The sequence below is a fragment of the Aplysia californica genome, unplaced genomic scaffold (genome assembly GCF_000002075.1).
Source record: "Aplysia californica isolate F4 #8 unplaced genomic scaffold, AplCal3.0 scaffold00463, whole genome shotgun sequence".
Classification (NCBI taxonomy): Eukaryota; Metazoa; Mollusca; class Gastropoda; order Aplysiida; family Aplysiidae; genus Aplysia; species Aplysia californica.
In genome coordinates, this window is record NW_004797733.1 from 113,263 (window position 1) to 133,559 (window position 20,297).

The following is a 20,297-nucleotide window of genomic DNA, read 5'->3' on the forward strand; positions in this document are numbered from 1 at the left end:
AACATATATTGTTATCTCCTTCACTCCCTTACTCCTCACTCTCATCCATTGACTTAGGTCGTCGGGCCAACTAAGCACATAAGATGTCGAGATTGCTCTTCGTGACCCTTTATCTGTTGTCCCGTCGAAGAGATTTTTTGCAAACAAACCGTCCAGTGCATTATCTAATTATATTGTCGGACAAGCTTGTTTTCTATGTTCGAATGCATTTAACAGTACCATGCATTTTGGTTTTTGCAAGGGTTTCATGTTAGGTTGAGTGTGCGAACCAGGCGAGATTATTCCTTTTTACCGTAGCTTCGAAGGTGAATAAAAAAGGAATAGAAGTTCCCATCAAACAGTTAAGATACTGACTTCGGTCATAAAAGCAATATAAATAATTAAAGAATAATATGCCTTCCCTTGAACCAAACAAAGAAGTTTCAAGTGGCGTTACTCTTGATTATTTTATGACGTCACAAACGAAGGATGGTTTGCGCTCTGGAGGAAACGAGGGGAAGTTGACCAAAAAAAACAACAACACCCATTTATGTCTTTATGCAATGTTAACTCAGCAAATTGGCTAAACTAATTCTGGAAAATTTGCAGTGTGTTTTTGGAGAATCTGCATGTTTTTATAGCATAATTTATCATTGGGTAAGAGAATTCAAGAACAGAAGAGACACGATTTTGATAACACATGCTCTGGCCACCAAATACTTCTGTGAACGATAAAAACTGTTGACAGCAACATATTTCGCAAGATCCCTCTACCTCTATACAAGAATTCAATTTTTTTGTCTGGACTATGGTTTGGGTAGTTGTAAAATATCATTCGTGGAGTACTTCATATATGAAAAAAAAGTATGCGTCCATAAGATGAACCATTTTCTAACAGAGAGAGAGTGTGAAATATGCCACAGAATTGCTCAACATTTTTTAACCACATGAGCCCAAGCAACTTACAGACAAAGTCTTGGAAGACTAATCTCATGTGGATGGATACAAAAGGAGAGACTTGCTGTTTTTGTGTTCAGGATTTCAAAGCAGAAAGAGAATTTTACTGTCTTTTCTAGAACTGTGGTCTCCTTGAGGTTTTATCATGTCACACACTATTAGTATGACTCCTTCGTATTGTGTACAAAAGATACTGCAACGGTTGAAAAATACTGTTGATGAGCACAGACCAAAGATCAGATTCTCTTGCACAATACTACTCTGCGATAAGGCAAGGGCCACAACTCTGGGCATTCCAGAGTAAGGGATCCGAGTTTTGCCTCACCAAGCCATCAGTCCTATACTTAGCTTACTGTGACGTCTGGTTATTTCCTATTTTGAAAGATGATGTTACTGGACGACAGTTTGAACGCGTTCAGGACCTACCTAGAGTTGTAAATTCAGAGCGATGAAGCGCACCGGAAGCTGAGTACTGCTATCTGTTCCCACGGTTTAATGCAAACCCCCAAAACAAAAATATATAAAAAGAATCTGAAATTATGCAAACTGTGCCCCAAAATGTGAAGCTATGCGATTCTGTTAATCTTAACGAAGGAAAATAATCAGAAATTATGCAAAAAATGATCAGATTTTGCTAAATTACGCGGGGTGCATAAAACCGCGGGGACAGTGCTATGCCTTCTTAAAATGGCTGTGGAGGCTAGATCTGGTCGAGAAGAATATCTCAAGGGACTGTTGAAATTTAAATTCCACAGTATTAACAGTTTTTGAGATACTTCAGAACTTTCATAATTACTTTTTTGATCCACCCTCGTGGTAGCGGTTCTTGTTGTCCAACTTTATTTTCAAGTTTTGTCCCCACATCGCCGTTTGTTTGTTTTTGTGTTGTTTTGTGTTTTTGGTCTTTGTTTTTGCTGTTAAATTAGGGTGTTAAGTCCTGCAGTTCGTCCATGGAGCCAGCTATGAGACACATATCGTTGGCTAATTGGAGATTGCACTTGCCCAGGCCCCGACTAAAATGGCGGTATGGTCTTCACGTTGGGCGTCTCTCACAATTCTTTCAAGAAATAGATTGAATAGGATTGGGAAGATTAGGCAATATCAATGATGGGCAACCCCAATATCCACCACTTCCTTACTCCCTCTTCCACCTTCATCCCTATCATATTTCCAAATTCCAATAGAGCTGGAGCACGGTGGGCCCTCAGTGGAATCCTCCAAATCCAATGCTACTCGAGACCCCCAAAAAACAGACAAAACTAATGTGACGCAGAACGGAGCAATGATGACAAACGATCAGCCCACACCAGACTGCATTGGAGAATAGCGACGGAAGAGCTGCCAAAAACAGAAAATTGCTGAAACCCAGGAAGTGGGTTAGGGGTGGGGGGGGGGGGGTGTATCTTTCAACGGTCCTCCTATTTAACTAAAAAACAACATAGGCAGAATCATATTTGTAGATTGAAAAAAAAACAACTGAGGCGGGGTGAGGGACTGGGGGGGGGGGGGGGGGTGATACGACACCCTGGTGAGAAAGAAGTGGAGAAACTGTCCATTGCACTTTACTACGGATAAAGAGAAAAGGATAAGAAAGGGACAAAAGGGAAGTAAAAACTGAAATCGTATGTTGAGCTTCGTTGTTGTTGTTGTTGTTATTATTATTATTTTTAGGTAGGGCGGAGAGTCTCGGTGTTGGACAAGTATGTGTGTGCGTGTGTTAGCGTGTGTGTGTGTGTGTGTGTGTGTGTGTGTGTGTGTGTGTGTGTGTGTCTTGGGATGGTGGGGTGGTGCTGTAAAGTAGTGGTTCCCAAGTCTCCTGTGACAGTGTGCGGTTGGCTAGAAAACACAATAAGACGACGACTGGGATCACTTGGTTCATCAGGTTCTTACGGGAGTTCTATTGAGGCCAGGCAGCTACCAATTTAAGAAAGTTATAGAGAAGACGGTCTTGTTTAGACATAGTTTACAGCAAGGTACCGCCAGAAAGGAACGAAGCGGGTTAAAACGCCGAAAAAAAGAAAAAGAGAAGACAGCAACTCGCCTTGAGGGAAGAAAAATAACAAGAAAGGAGACTAGTAAAAGGAAAAGTTATTTCTGCTGCCAAAGCATATTTATATATATACATATATATTTATATATATATATATATATATATATATATATATATATATATATATATATATATATATATATATATATATATATATATGCATATAAAATATAGATAGATAGATAGATAGATAGATAGATAGATAGATAGATAGATAGATAGATAGATAGATAGATAGATAGATAGATAGATAGATAGATAGATAGATAGATAGATAGATAGATAGATAGATAGATAGATAGATATAGATATAGATATAGATAGATAGATTGATAGATAGATAGATGCATAGATAGATAGATAGATAGATAGATAGATAGATAGATAGATAGATAGATAGATATATAGATAGACAGATGCATAGATTGATAGATAGATAGATAGATAGGTAGATAGATAGATAGATAGACAGATGCATAGATTGATAGATAGATAGATAGATAGGTAGATAGATAGATAGATAGAGAGAGAGATGCACAGATAGATAGACAGATAGATGCATAGATAGACAGATAGAGAACTAGAGAGATAGAGAGATAGATAGATAGAGTTGAGCCTGAACGAAAATGATATCGTCAATATAACAAATTGAAGGGCATCGCACATGTTGAGCGCAACCCAATTATATTTTCCTTTCCGGCATCGCATTTCAGGATTCCACATTTGTTTCTCACGAAGTTTATCTGAATAATTCGTTGTTTTTTTGTTGTATCTTATTGTTTTATTTTGCTTTTATTTTACATTTGTTTTATTTGTTGTCTTTTATAGACCAGTGGACGTTGCCAAATTGCCTCCGAAATGGTCTATTTTCTGAAAAAGCAAAGCATTTTATCTATATATCTATCTATGCATTTGTCTGTCTCTCTTTTCCTCTATCTATCTGTCTATTGATCTATCTATCTGTCTGTCTATATATCTTTTGCACCTTATTCGACCCAGTGGAGTTATAATCGCTGTATCAATTGCTGTGTAATAGCTTCTCTTCCTCCTACTCCTCCTCCTTTTCCTACTCTATAAAGAAAACAATACTGGTTTTTTTCCAAAGACAAGGCACTTATTTTTAAGAGGAACTATTTGTTGAGTGAATAACTCAGACCCCAACATAGATTGATATCTCGAATTCCTTGAGTTTTCCAAACTCTCAATAGAACAGATGGCTTTAAAAACAATTGGGTATGAGTTAAAGTAAAAGTATATACTTTTTAATGAAATTGCATTTTCTATAGACGTTTAATAATCCTTGAAACACAGAAGTCATGAACAATTCCCCCCAAAAATGCCACCAAAATTTTTTGATCTTGAAAATCGACCCACAGATAAATACGTATCGTATGTTACAAAATTCTACTTTCTTGAGAAGTCTGGCATTGTAAGCGTGCTCAATATCTTATTCCTCTACCATTATTGGTCATTATGCATCTGATAGCTGTTTATAGCTCTATTGCCATAGTCTTTCCTCACCCTGGAGGTAAAAATGGGACAAACCTAGAGAAGAAAACGTGTGTGTGAGAGATGAGACAGGAGAGAAAGAGATAGAGAGGTAGAGAGAGAGTGTGTGTGTGTGTGTGTGTGTGTGTGTGTGTGTGTGTGTGTGTGTGTGTGTGAGAGAGAGAGAGAGAGAGAGAGAGAGAGAGAGAGAGAGAGAGAGAGAGAGAGAGAGAGAGAGAGAGAGGGGGGGGGTGCATGCAGACAGAATGAAAGACAGACCAACATTTCAATAAGAACTGAACGGGGGAGGGGGGGGGGGAGAGAAAAAGTTAGATACGTGATGCAGTCCGGGCTGAAGGAATATATGCAGCCAAGGTGAAACTTGACAACAAAATTTGCTAACAGTGAAAAGTGAACGGAAGGAGCGAGAAGAGATTGAAGTAGCAAACGTCATAATAATATTATGGTAAATAATTACAGACCGTTTACCAATCACGAAGATAGATTCACTGTGCTCCCCTTGTTCGTTTCCCATGATAAGTATCCTGTTGGATTGAGGATAATAAGTGTACAACATGTGGCCGTCTGACTTCTGCCTTCACTTTTCTGTAGTACATCAGACGATTTCCACTGCAACCCATCAAGGAAACTAGAATTTGGATAATAAATAAGAGGGCAGGTTGCGTCTGGGCCAAATTGGCCTAACCTGGATATACTGCATTGTAGCAGGACGGTGGAGAAACCCGAGGAATACGCTGGGTTTCAGTTAAAAAGGATTTGTGTAAATGGCAATAATTAGGTCATCTTCGCACCATTTCCACAAAACTTTGAAAAAATAAAATTCAACCAAGAAAATTGGTCAATATTTTGAAAATCAATCTACGTGTTCAAGAAATATCTACTTAAACATTTTCAACAAAAATTGAATACAACGCAAAGTTTCAATTCTTAAATGCATTCATTCTGTGACAGGACCCATTCTGGTTTCAAGACGAGGACGTCATATCAGATGGATAATTATGTCACCGTGCTGAGAAACTTTCGAAAAAGTTTGGGGAAGAAACGGTGTTATGCTGTAGAGGTTACGGCAAGATTGAGTCGCTCCCTACACATCAAGGGTGGTCGATACATGGTAGCACGAAAGATTTAGGGAATACCATTATAAGCCGAAAGCGTACAATTGAATCATCGCCCTATTCCCTCAACTTGAGCCCCTCCAATAAGTCTTTGAAGTTTTTTTTTACATAGAGTCTATGGAAAGAACCCACAAACAGTCGTACAGCCGAAACTTAACGTTTAATTGAAGCCTCGAAGATTCGACCCAGACATATTATGAGACAGGGTTATTCAAAATTTCCAACCACGTATTCAATCATGTCTTGAGACAAATTGTAATGATCATCAGGCGGAGCACACAATCTTAATAGCCGCCAGGTGCCCCGATTTATTTAGCAATGTCAATTTAATACAAACTTGCATGTTGCTTAATGCACAAATTCATACACATTATGGTTGGTGTTTAAAAAGATGCAAAGTTTTAATAAACTTTAGCTGATAATTTTAAAGCTTATATTTCTCGAACAAGTGCATCAATCATCTTCATACTGACAAATCTGACGCCTGACAGCACCCCTCCCCAGTGGATTTTATTTGTTTGAAATTGTCTTTTTAATGGATGGAAAGAAGATTGTATCATTGCCCATTAATAAATGGGTCCTCTTTTTTTTAGACACCTAGCATATTCCACGCGGGGCAATCGAACTGTCGTCTTTTTGTCTTGAGGTGGTCTAGTGGTTAGGTTGTTGGTTCCCAACCAAAAAGGTTTTGGGTTCAAACCCTGCCAGATTCCCAACGAATTACACGAATTTTTCTCACTTCACCGAGGAAAGGGTACTCAGCTATTATAGACAGTGAATGATCTCTTTGTGTTTGAGTTCTTCATCGGCAGCTTACACAGGGAGCTGAGAATGTTTCTAAGTGTTCCATGTTTGTTGGGGTAATAATTTATTATAGTTTGTAAAGCTCATAGAGCTTGTTGTTGAGTGACGACAGGTGCTATACAAATTAATGCTAAAATTAATCAATTTCTGGACATTCGTTTCAGCACTCGTCGCCCAATCCTGTGTGTATGTCTGGTGCATTGCTAGGACTGGAGTAAAGTGGATTCGTCAAGTTGACGTATTGGACTAGTTTAGATATGAAAGCACACTTTTGTCTACGGCTCAGACTCTTTTCCTAAACCTTTGTTCCAATTGGTTAGTTTGTTAGTTAGTTTATAAGAAATAATATACTAATTTCAAATCTTTGTTGAAGATATAAATAGAGGGTTAGTATAAGATGATGGAGTCCTGGTTCTGTATTCTTTGTTCGTTTGCTTTTGGGTCTTTTTTTCTTTATTTTGCGCAAGGATGCTTGCAAGGGAGGGGGCTTTTTTGTTGAATACCTGATGTATGGTGAACATTATTTTTAAGGGTGATAAGGAAGGGCAACAAGAGTGTTGGATAAGCGTGTTATAACATATTAGTATCTGCGCTCGTCCGCTCGATCAGTATTTCTATGAATAATAGCTGCAGCAGTCCTTCCTGGGTGTGCACTATGCGAGGATGCATGCATTACCACACGCTCATCTCTAAGCACACGTGCAACAGCTCTGGTGTTATTTCTAGAATAATCGACTAATCTTCACACACGTTGGAAGGTCATCATAACTCACAAAGTGTTTCCAGCTTGTCGAGAGTACCCCTCAAGGATCTACAAGCTTAGGGCATGGGGGCTGGTAGAGGGGGGCGAGGGTGTGAGTGATTTGTTCCACCGAGGGTTTGTTGGAAAGTAGGTATTTATGGGTGTGCCAGAGTTTGGAAAGAATAAAAATGATGTGTCAATATCAGTATTTTTGTAGCACATTCTTACAACACTTATTCGAGGGCCCTATCGCCAGCGTCATGGGAAAATCTTATTGAACATGTACAAGTATATTATTCAAGATTGAACTCAGTGGAAAGAAAGCAAAGGGACTGCAGAACATTCTCATTTCATTTTAAATAGGCACAAACTAAAGCGCCTCAATCGTTTAATAAAAATCATATAACAAAACTGTGTGATTTTGTTTAAAGGCTAAAGAAGGAAATCTGGAAATATTGAGAACAATGAAAATGTTGGTGCACACAGCAGAAAGAACAGATGCGATTGACCTAGACAACCGAACAAAAATGTCGACATTAATCTACATAGTAGCTCATTACAACTAATTAGAGTAACGGCATTATCAAAACTGCCATGACCTCGAACGGAAAATATTAATCTAGCAAGTAATATTGTCAAAAGTGTTCAATGAAATTTGATTTAATTCACACTCATTAGGTCATTAATACAGACAAGAATTGTCTGTGTCCGTGTGAAGTAGTCCCCGCGTCTCGTAAAGAATGACTTATTGTCGTATTCATAGCACCCAACAAAACCACATATTGCAAGTAGTAATGCTCTACCCGAGGACTGTAAAAAAGGGAGGACAAGAGCCAAATAATGAATTGCTTGTAATGAGATTCGTTTCCGTCACAAAATTGATCTGGATAACAACGAAAACCTGGCCGTGATAGCGGGAACACGTGCTTTGCCGTTTATCTGGGTCATGCATGAGCGTTAGAAAAATCAGATAAATTCACTCAGTTTGCAGAGTGAAGACTGATTTCGGCGAAGCAGTGTGTCGTAGTGAAGATATGCGTAAATGGAAAATATCTTCAAACAAACGAAACCTAAGGTTTCTACGTTCTCCAAAACCTCCCCACACCTGGCCCGCCTTCCAGACCTTCAGCTTCTTCATGATCACTACGACCATCACCAGGAGTGTGTTGACTTATAAAATATAGGTGCTTTAACGCCCACGTGGAAACAATTTTGATAATCAAGGAGGCAGGTTTCCGGAAATGCCTGTCAGGACTTAACCAGGCTGACAAGAGTACAACGTCCGCCCAGTAGAAAGACCGAGATACCCAATTAATATTCTATCCCCGCTTGGGTATCGAACTTGGGTCTTCTGCGTGAGACGGCGAAGCACTTGACTACTACACCACAGACGCCGGTGTACAGACTGTGCTGCAAAACAAATTCAAAATCAAGAGTGTTAAGACCCTATATCTGTCCATTCCTTTTTTCCATCTTTTTCGCACCTTCTAAGCAGCAATGTGTCTCTAACTCTGGCATGTTCAGGGTCTTGCAATACAAAGGCTCACTACGAAAGTCAATGAATTATAAATATGATTCAGATTGTTCAAAGAATTGCCTTTTTCAGTGTAAATTCATTCACAAACACTATGCAAAAGATACTGTATAGTAAGATAAGATAAGATAAAGCGTTATTGTCCAGATCCTGGCACACTGGTTTGGTGTTTCACCACGTGCACACACACACACACACACACACACACACACACACTTAGGCTTGCATTCACATGCATAATATAAATGGGCAGCAAAATAAACAATAATAATCGTTAGCTAGATACACACTCAATGTTATTTTGATGCATGCTCTAAGGTCGTAAGTATACTTATACAAGATGGTTAAGATGGAAGCATTTTGATAGATGATGGTAAAAATGACCTTGTATATTATCTTTCTTTGTTACAAATCAGAAGCTTAGGTCTTTTACTTCTGACTGATGTTTTTATTTGAGGGAACAAGGGTACGTAGTACTGTACGTAAATAAAATAGAGTTGTATACGTGAGAATTGTGTTCCCTTTGTATCTTCTAGGAATTGGTTAAAACCGATGACAAAGACGAGCTGTTCCTTGGAGATTCCAGAAGGTTCGATTACATAAGAGGTGAGGAAACGCGTTATAAGCAGAACCGTGGATAAACCGAAAAGATTGAATGGCAAGATACGCACAAATCTTGAACGATCTCTAGAACTAGAACAATATAATACCTACAATTAGTGTATTTTCGGTGGTTCTGACAACTAAAATGACAGAATGGGTAAAAAATGTCAGCCTCGTATGTTATTACAGGGTTCTAACATAACAACGAAAGTTCTTTATCTGCAGTCAAAAGTAGGGCTGGGAGTTGAGTGTTATTATTATGTCGGTGTCAACCTGTTTCTGAAATAACTATTCGAACCGAGATACAACCAACATTTTAAATTGATTCCAAAGAAGAATTGCACTTGTCAACCATTTGTTTGCGCTGCCACTATAGTTTTCTGAAGTTATTGATTTGCCAACAGAATAAAACATTATTACAAGGAGGTTATAAGTCTACATATTATAATAGCAAATGCGCAGAGTTGTGCTTTGCTACTTGTAATATTGTACAGCTGATTAAGGGGGGGGGGGGGGGAAGGCTACACCCCCAAAATCCCGATTCGGCTCAAAATTATGGAATTTGAGTTGTAGGTATTTTTAGCTTCCTCAGCCTCTCCTACAATTATTTCATTGCATTAGAACCCCCAAAAACTTGATTTCTTCCCACACCGGGCATGTTTGTCACCACCATTTCCTCATAAAGTTAATAGTTTCTTTTTCTGTATCGGCCGTTTTCTCAAAACGCGATTATTCTCTATACTTTTTGAATAACTCCACCATTTTTTTTATCCAATCTTCACAAAATTTTCACAGAAAGAAGAGAAGATGTAATACTAAAAATTTGTTTGTTGCACTTTTTATATATAGAATAGATTTTTGTTGGTGGTGTCTGAAGTGTGGATTTTCAAGGATTTTTTTGAAAATTTGAATACTACCTCAGGTAAAATTCATTACAAATTTTCTAATTCGTTTAGGAAAAAAACCCCATACAAATTATTTGACCTAATGTTTGTTAACACGTATGCAAAAAAAAACCCCAAATAATTTCCAGAAGCAATAAGTGCGGTATTCATTACGTAAGACATGTCAACAAAATCCAATATGGCTTTCGTATCCATGGAAACGAAACTTTTTTCTCAAATTTTATTGCAGATTTTAAGACTCTTTACTATGCTTTTTATATGTGAAATGTGGTAACATTTGCTCTGCTAATAGGCGAGATAGCCTTCAGGTGTAGCCCTCCACCCCCTTAATCATTGACGTAGTGCTCTGGCACAAGTATAAAATGACGTACCGCTTAATTAAAGTTTCGTACTGTCCATCTTCGTGTATTTCCGAGCAGGGCGTCAAATAATAGTGGTCACTACCTGGGTGAGCCCTACACCCCACCAAAGTTACCAAATCACCACTGGTGGGCGATATCACCCAGGTTGACAATCACTGATTTAAACAGGTTGCAATTTAACACAGAAGGGATCAATCTGGTCGGTGGCAAGTTTTTAAAGCCCTCCCCCAGTACGTTCAAGAAACAGGACGGATGAATTACTAAAAAGCCTAAAGCCTCAAAGTTCCTTGCTACGATGAATGATCAAACACACGGTTCAACAGACAAGCATAAAACCACACAACAAAGAAAACTCTCTAGTTGACAAAGCCAACATTCATTTTAAAAAAGGTTATCAGAAGAAGATGTTGTTGTTTAGAAAACAAAGGACTCCAAAATAAAATAAGTTCCATCAGTCTTTAAGATTATCAACAATGTACTTGGATAACCCCACCAACCATGAAATTCAATTAAACATAGTAAAACAGTACTCAACAACATTACTTTGTATTATTCCTGGTCAATGAGCTTTTTTTGGTAACAACCGACAGAGCCTTACAAGGTGGACTTTTGAGGTAATTTGTCCTTACTATTGAAAGCCCCAAAGGGTTGTCCCGGAGTTGAGGGTAGCACAGTGCAATGGAAATGTGTTTTAAGAGAGTTGTCTGCTAACTTGGTCGTGCTGTGTTTGGAGAGTTAAAAACAGTGATGGGTCGTCTTGGGAGAACGGGGTTAATATCCATTAATTTAAAGCTCCCCATGTGTTTTATTTTCATTCTTTAAAAAGTACAAGTGCGTTTTAACCCGGGTTGTTTTTTTGTGGGTTTTTTTCCCCCTCATTCGTAGTTTCAAGGGCTTTAGATCATAATATAAGAAAAAAGCTTCAAATGTTTGGGGTAAAAAAAAAAAATTGTATTGTTATTGTTTAGTTGAGGTGCTTGGGTGAGTATTTTTGCAGAACGCTTGGTCAGCTTATAAATCCGGGGAAAAGAGGGGGGGGGGGGGGTAAAGGACGTGCCATCAAAGAGGGACATGAAAGTTACAGAGCGCCGATGGCAACAGTTTCAAAGTTATAGTTGTAGTGGCAAAATATACACGGGATCTTTGGTTCTACTTATGTAAGTAAGAGCACCTTTTATTAATTAAATAGTATATGATCAAAGACAATGGTTTAAGTTACATACCCTAAAAAACGAGAGAGAGAGAGAGAGAGAGAGAGAGAGAGAGAGAGAGAGAGAGAGAGAGGGAAAGAGAGAGAGGGCGATAAAAGGAAAGACGAAGGAAAGAGGCAAAGGAAATGGAGGGATATTGTGAGGGATAGAGAGACTGAACTTGTAATAAATAAACCTGATTGAAGAAATTTTAGAGATTCAAATTCCGAACAACACAATTTTGAACTTTGATAATTGAGCAACGCAACGTTCATTTCCCCCCACCATTTAGTTGGGTCCTGCAGAAGAAGAAAACGCGTCAAATTAACCCCAAGTCCCCATCTCTCAAATACTGGGCTCCAAGGGGCTCCAAACCTTACAACTCTCCGCGTCCTGGAAGCTGGAGCCAAAATATCCTAGTAGGCCAGACTTCCAATATCAGAGTTTATCTGGTGTCTTCAGCTATCACTCTAGAGACGACGCTTCGCTCCCGTCGTAAGTCAGGTTGAGCGAGAAGCATCGCTATTATCAATGCAAATCAGGCTCAGTCTCGGTCAGTTTTACATCGTTATCAGCATCGCAGCCAGCCAGGTATCGTCTGAGCCTCAGGATAAAGGTTTACAGAAAAGCTCCCAACTTGAATATAACAGCTGAATAAAATCCCATTTTTTGTTTCTTTGATTTTATTATTATTTTCTTTAATCTACGATAGGGTAATGTTATAGAAAAAGAATACACTATTACGGCATACAATGAATCAAACAGCACATAGCCCCCGACCAGGTTTCACAAAAGATAGAGCGCTATATTTTATCAATGCTTATTTTATTAACATACAAAAATAATATTATAGTACATATATATACACACACAAAGAATAGAGGGCGAATATGAGAGAGAACAAGAGAGTGAGAGACAGACAGACAAAGAAACAGACATGCAGACAGACAGACTAACTGACAGGGCACAAAAAAGAGAGACAGAGAGGAAAAGAGAGAGAGAAGGAGAGAGAGAGAGAGGGAGAGAGAGAGAGAGAGAGAGAGAGAGAGAGAGAGAGAGAGAGAGAAATAAGACAGAAAGAACTAGAATCAATCATCGTCCCGGCCTTTTAGTTGATTAGATAAGAAGGGATCTCAGCACTGTCGTACTAACAAGGAGCTGCTACTGACAACACATATCCCCGGAGCCTTGGGGCTTTCGATGGACTTCGGAAAACTTGGGCTAGCATGGGCCAGAAGAATCCGTACGTTGAGGAAAGAAAGAGCCAAAAACTGGCAATCCCCTTTTCGACAATGTCTGCGGGCACAAGGCAAGGGGGAAAATTGGCATTTACCTCGTAAAACGTGAAACAACAAACGTCCCTGTCTGAGAGGAAAATGCGCTCATATAATAGCCCAGAGGAGAACGATGGGTGTTGTTTAAACACTTGTTGATTCTTAAGAGAACCACTTTCTTAACACATCTAAAACCCTTATCTCAATAATAACCCTTATCTGAAATAATAATTTCATTGTGAGATTATTGAATTATTGGACAAGGTTTTCGTACAATGCCAGTTTCCGTTAACTCAACGGGGACTGGGGCATGCAACACGTCGCCCTTGATTTCAAAGTCAGACGCTATGAAATGAAAATATCCGTTAATTGCCATGAATAAAAGCAATACAAGATATCAGAAAGAACACATCTGAAAAATAGGATCTCTTTTCAGAAAACCTAATTCCACAAGACATGTCATATTTTTGAACACGCAAACCTCCAATACAAAATTTGGAGCATTTCGTTTGAGTAAAAAAGATAACATGTACATGCCCTTGTATATAGAATGTGACACAGTTTGGGGTTGTGTTCAGTTTGATTGGCGTCATGTGGGTGTCTTCCCAGTACATGGCATCTGCCCCAGGAGGAGAAGTTGGCCAAGTGCAGCTTGCAAGATCAAATTATGATCGATAGGATGTTCTTTTTGGAAATATGAATCCTGTATAAGGAAGCGTTGCCCTCGTCAGTGAAGCATTGTTCTCTTTAGCTTTCAGAAGTGAGTCATTTTCATTGAAAATAAAACAGGTAATAGAGGTTGCCTTCGCCTTTTTTTTCAAGCAACTAAGTTGGTCTTCAACGATTCGAGGCCAAAGAGAAGTATCACAATATATATCCTGTCAGTACCATAAGAGTAAAGAGTAAATAGTCTAAGCAAAATATCGTCTGTGACGTAGCGGTTAGGCATTTCTTGGTCGCAGGCAGGAGACCCATGTTCGATTTCCAAGTTTGGGAGAATTTATATCGAGTGTCTTGATTTTTGTTCTGGGATGTTGTTTCCCTCTCAGCCCATGTTAGCTCTGACAGCCAAGGTCGAAACCGCCTCCTAAATTATTTAAATTGTGTCGATGTGGGCATAAAAACACCTGCATTTGAAAATATCTTGTCAATGAAAGTGGAGTGAAGAAAGGGGAGCCAACCCATAGTTATACGGGTTTTTAAAAAAGAAAAGAAATGGAAGACAATTGCAGCAAACCTTTTTATTTCGGTAGATATCATTCCCATAATATCATGCCTTGTAGAAGTAATGTCTCAAAAATTTATTTCATCAGTTGAGGTTTAGAAGATGTGTGCCGTAAGTATTGAAAGAACGATCCCTGCTTTAAAAAAGATTTTCGGATTTCTTTTGAAAAGCATTGAATAAGAGTATATTCTTACACTACACGCTGAAAACAAGCAAACAGACAAGCACAAATGGATAAACAAACAAATATAAGACCACACTCTTCGGCCTGAAAGATATTTGTTCTGCTAAGAGATTTAAAACATTTAAAAGACAGAGTAAATGTTAGAGGGAGAGAAATGTACAGCACCAGACGCTGACAGTAACGTACAGAAAAGACAGAATAAAAGCAGCCTGAAGGGGTGTATTGCCGTTCATATGTGAGTGAACCATCAGAGTAAATATTGAACGATACGCCCTGTTCATTCCACTAATGTAGAATGGTTTTTGAAGCTGGAGTATAGCCACGCTCACTGACTGACAGAATATAATTCTCTTTCCATTTACTCACCATCCATCATATAACCGAAAAGACGATAGAAGATGAAAAACCATCAATTCCACCCATCTCTGAGGAATGCGATGAAGCAGAAATAAGAATAAGTTGAAATAGAGCCAACAAGAATAAAGAATTATTCAGCTATTTACACCATAGGACCAATAACGCAAACGTAGGTGAAGAACCCCCCTCCCATATCCAATTCACTGCCGATTCGGCGATTCGGTCCGAAGCCAATTGTTGTCTGCAGAAACATACCATAATCAAAGTATCAGAGTCTTGTTCTCTGTCCCGTTTTCTCGTTCCATCTGGCTTGCATCCATCATGCATCCAGACTTGCAAATAACTAACGGCCAAGGACACGAATCTCCTCCCCACCCCCTCCCCACCGCCCATCTTTTCCCAGTAGGATGCACTATAGACGCCTTTTTGTGGCTTTTTAAAAGTCTTTTCGTCTCGTTCAAAATCTGTATTATAGATCTTTGTCTCACTTGCTTGTTAGTTAAGTTTGTTGTACCTAAATTACTTTAAAATGGGATTGATTTTTATTCATATAACATTACATCCACACAGGTCTTGCACTATTTTTTTAAAAAATGTCTTCTCCAAAATGATATATTATGTGACATTCTCTCTCCTACTGATTATATATTGTCTTCAAGATTTTCTTTGATACATATATTATATATATATATATATATATATATATATATATATATATATATATATATATATATATATATATATATATATATAAATATATATCTCTATCTCTACCCCCCACCTCTCTCTCTCTTACACACACACGTGTGTGTGTGCGCGCGCGCGCGCGCGCGCGTGTGTGTGTGTGTGTGTGTGTGTGTGTGTGTGTGTGTATGTGTGTGTGTGTGTGTGTGTTGTTCCCTCCCCCAAGTCACATTCTCTCTTCTGTTCCCCTCGCTCCATCTTTCTTTTCTCTTTCATTTTCTCCCTCTCTCCCTCCTCTCTCCTTTTCTTAGTGTCCCCACTCCATCTGTCTGTCTCTCTCTTCGTTTGTCGGTAGGTCTCTGCCTCCTCTACCGCTCTCTCTTTTTCTCTCTCTCTCTCTCTCTGTCTCTCTCTCTCTCTTTCCCTCTCTCTCTCTCTCTCTCTCTCTCTCTTTCTCTCTTTCTCTCCACCCCCCTGTCTCTCTCTCTCTCTTTCTCTTTCTCTCTCTTAATGCCAAATTATTCAACTTCGAAAGGTTCGACATCCCCCTGGACCCCTCGTCCAATAATCACATGCAAGCATCCAGAAACTGACTGTGGAACGTGAAGAGCTCAGATGCATGGGACAGGGCCGCTCAAGGAATGAGCAATGAGGAGAATTTAGAGCTGACGCAAACAGAATGTAACGGAGTATGATATGTGTCACGACACCGCGGAATCAGACGCTCGTCAATTTTTGGGCATATGAAGTAACCGTATAATCCTTAATCATATTCACTCGCCTTACTATTGACGAGAACATATCCGTCTACCTCGACTAGAAGTCGGGGTATTTGCGATTGAAGGAGGTGGGGCTCGCCTGGAGTCAGAGGTAAAATTTGTGAGAAAATGGCCGCCAAAGTTGTGTGACTTCCAAAGCTGTAGTGTCCTTGGAAACTGCACTTTTAATTTACATTCTATGTGCTTTTGATCGACGTATTTCCAGCAAAAGTCCACACAGATAGGCGTTTTAATCGTCAAAGAGGCGAAGAGACAAACAATGGAAAAGAAAATACTCAACGGGTGGAAAAATGTCTATTTCTTTGATTCCATTATTTTGACAAGAGTCTGGTTTCACCGCGAGGACACAGAATATCTTGAAGTGACAACCGAGCCTAGAAAGAACGCTACAGTTCACTGTTTTCTTCACTTTAAAAACGTCCATTAATGCTTAAGCCTTTATGCTCGTGGAAGTCTTACACTGTCCAATACTTCAGAGTATCGGTGTTGTGCACCCAGCTTTACACCTTGAAAGGTTCAAAATATTTTGGGACTAAACTCAGTCTTAAAAACTAAAACTAGAAAGAAAAATAATATTTCCATTGTAGAATAATAGTTCCAGAAACGTAGCAGCTAACAAGACCATTCCCCACCTAAAGTCATATTTTTACGCCACCTCATCCACTTTTATCCTCACCCTACCCTCACCCCGCCCCTTTTTAAATCTTCTCTCTCTCTCTCTCTCTCTCTCTCTCTCTCTCTCTCTCTCTCTCTCTCTCTCCCTCTCCCTCTCTCCTCTTTCTTTCTTTCTCTTTCACTCTCTGTTTATCGCTCTCTCTCTCTCTCTCTCTCTCTCTTTATTGTTCCCTCTCTCTCTTTCTCTCTCTCTTGCTCTCTCTCCCCCTCTCTCTCTCCCCCCTCTCTCTCTCCCTCTCCCTTTCCCTCTCTCTCCACCCCTCTCTCTCTCCCTCTCTCTCCCCCTCTCTCTTTGAGCAGTCCCGTTCTTTTCCTTCGTCTGGTTTTCTTTCCACAGCCCCACTTAAGGCGATCCTTAAACAGGGTAGCGCAATAGTATCAGACAAAGCTATACTAACAAACGTTGTTGGCAAGGCAGAGGGGAATGTCGTTTGTGCCGAGGTCTGGGACCATCCTATGTTGTGTTGGTAACGGTAATTATGTTGACGGAGGCAACTGGGCTGGTGAACAGAGAGAAAGAGGTCTGTTAACTGAATTCGAAGCGTACAGTAAAACAGAGTCAAAACAGAATTGCAACAACAGCGGAGAGAAGGATGTGTATTGAGAAAGTATTGTCGGAGTTCTAATACCCATATTTTAACGAAGTTTTTAACCACAGAGGCAACCAAAAAGTAATGGTAATCGAATGTTTTTCCTGTGACCTTCTAAAATCCAGTGGAATCATAAGTGGTCTGAAATCGGATGAATGAAATATATGTTAATGGTCATCTTTGTCGTAGGTTACGTTTACATTGACAAATTATTATCATTCCCCTTTCAAAAAATGAACAGTCTATACATTTTGATTCTGTTCAAACCTATTCAGAGCTTCTTCGTGCAATAAATTATTGTCTTGTCCAAAAATGTTATGCCATGTCCCATTCTCTTTCGATGTGATCACTGTCTTCATGGTTTTTTTTTCTTTTTTCATTTCTCCCCCCCCCCCCTCTCTCTCTCTCTGTCTCTCTCTCTCTGTCTCTCTCTCTCTCTCTCTCTCTCTCTCTCTCTCTCTCTCTCTCCCTCTCTCTCTCTCATGTACGGGGTCCAAGACTCAGAGAACCACAGATCACAAAGAAGCTCTCGAAACAAATCTCTCGAACTGTGAATGAATGATTTAAACTTTGGATCACATAGTAATCTGAACTTGCTTTATCCATGGTTTCAGATTTCTCAGACTACGATTCTTGGACCATTTTGCCAAAGTTTGTCAGAGTGCAATTTGCAGCTAATCGACCTCTGGTCTGGAACGTTCTAATATCGATCATGTTTCTGTCTCGTATCCATAGCCACACCGGCAAAGTTTGGCATGTGCTTTAGCCGCCTTCACGCCTCTTTTTCCACCCCCTCACCCCTTTCTCCTACCACCACATAAAAATGATTCATTACGTTATTTCCTTTACTTGGTTAAAATACTCGTACATACCAATATTGCTTAAACAATTTTCTTTCACGACAGATTTGTGTTCTTTCTTGCATTTTGTCTCTCTTAAAGTTAGCCCATTTCTGATCCGCCTTTACTCAATACATTAACTTCTTCATCGAAACTTCAATCTGTGTCTGTCATGAGTTTCACGAGAATTCTTGAACCTGAAATGGGTTTCGTGTTACCGTGAAGATGACCTTTGAACTGAGTCGTAGCTTTCCTAGTCAGCCTTTTAGACTGTTCTTGTTAACTTTTGTCTCCTTGCTGGCTGCAAATTATGTTAGCTTGTGCCGCTCTTAGCCCGGCCCTTTTCTGACAAAGTATACTACTCATCCTTTTCAAATGAGTGACTTTTGTCCCAGATTAGAATTTTTTGTCTGTTCACACAGTCGTTTCTAGATTTAGAAATACAAATTAAAAGTGAACACTTCTCTCAGAATCTACCACAGTGTATTCTTAAATACGAAAATGTTACTCTGCTAGATTCTAGTGTATGTGTGTCTATGTGTGAATGTGTGTGTGTGTGTGTGTGTGTGTGTGTGTGTGTGTGTGTGTGTGTGTGTAGAGGGTTCTAAAAAAATATGACACACTTAAAGGGAAACAATTCGATCATCTTTTCACTGATTTCAACTAAACTTAGCACAAATAAAAGTGGGTGGGGTGGGGCATAATGTTTGTAAATGAAAAGAAAATCAGTCAGCAACATCGAATCTTTAAATATTCAACCAAAATTGGGAAAAACACAAATGTTCACTTCTTAAAAGCGTTCAGCTACTTCAACTGATTGGCCTGTTTTGGTTTCAGTTCATGACCAGAATGGTAAAAACAAGACAATCACATCAAACGGGCATCTCACTGTGCTGAAAAAAGTTTAGGGGTTTGGGGAGGAGATGGTGCAATGCTGTTGAGCCCTGGTTTAAGCGGATGGGGCCATACCCCACACATCAAAAGTGTTCCTTGCATGGTTGCAAGAAAGGTTCAGGGGAACCTCTTATAAGCCGAAAGCTTACAAAAAAATGGACGCCGTATTCCCTTCAACTCCTTCAATTATTTCCTTTAGAATTTTTTTAAAGACAATCTACGGGGACAATCCACAAACAATTGAAGAGTTCAAAGCCACTGCTGAACAGAAGGTTCGAAGAACTGACCCAGAAACATGTCAAGTATTTTCGGGTTTTTTTTACATTTCCAGTGGCGTGTTGAAGTTTGTATGGAGAGAAATGTTCAACACTTGGAGCGTGCAGTTAAATAACGCCAATCTTCCCCTAGTTTATTCGGCATCAACATTTTAAAAAATGCATTTTAATTTGTTATTCAATGCACAGATAGTGGAACAACATGGTCGGTTTTTAAGAAATCGCAGGGTTTTTTGTTTCACCGAACTTTGGTTGAAAATTTTAAAATGTGATACTTTTCGAACGAGTGAGTTTTTTTACTACAAATTGACAAACGAAACGTCCTCTTTGTCGAATTTCATATGTTCGAAGTTTTGCTGACATCGCTCCAAGGATAACCGAAATATTACCCTTTATATGGGTTCTTTTTTTAGACACCCGGTATATATGGCCAATGTGTTCGACCAGTATAGCCAATGCACTCTTTCTAAACCAAGTCTGCACGTCCTCTCATCACGGATATCCTTCCGATTTGAGTTTGCTGTCCCCTGAGAACGAATTGATCTATCTGTAGCACTTAAAAAACACATTTCGTCTCCAACAAATCTTCTTATTATATGCATGAAAGAATTTTTCTCGTTTTTGTCTTTATTAATCTAGTCTTCCTCATGTACTATTACTTGTGTTATACATAGTTGCAAATCTTCTTCTCTGGCATCTCAGCATTAATGCAATCTTATTTCATCCCTGCCCGCCCTCCCCCCGCCATAGAATAAAATAAAACATACACAA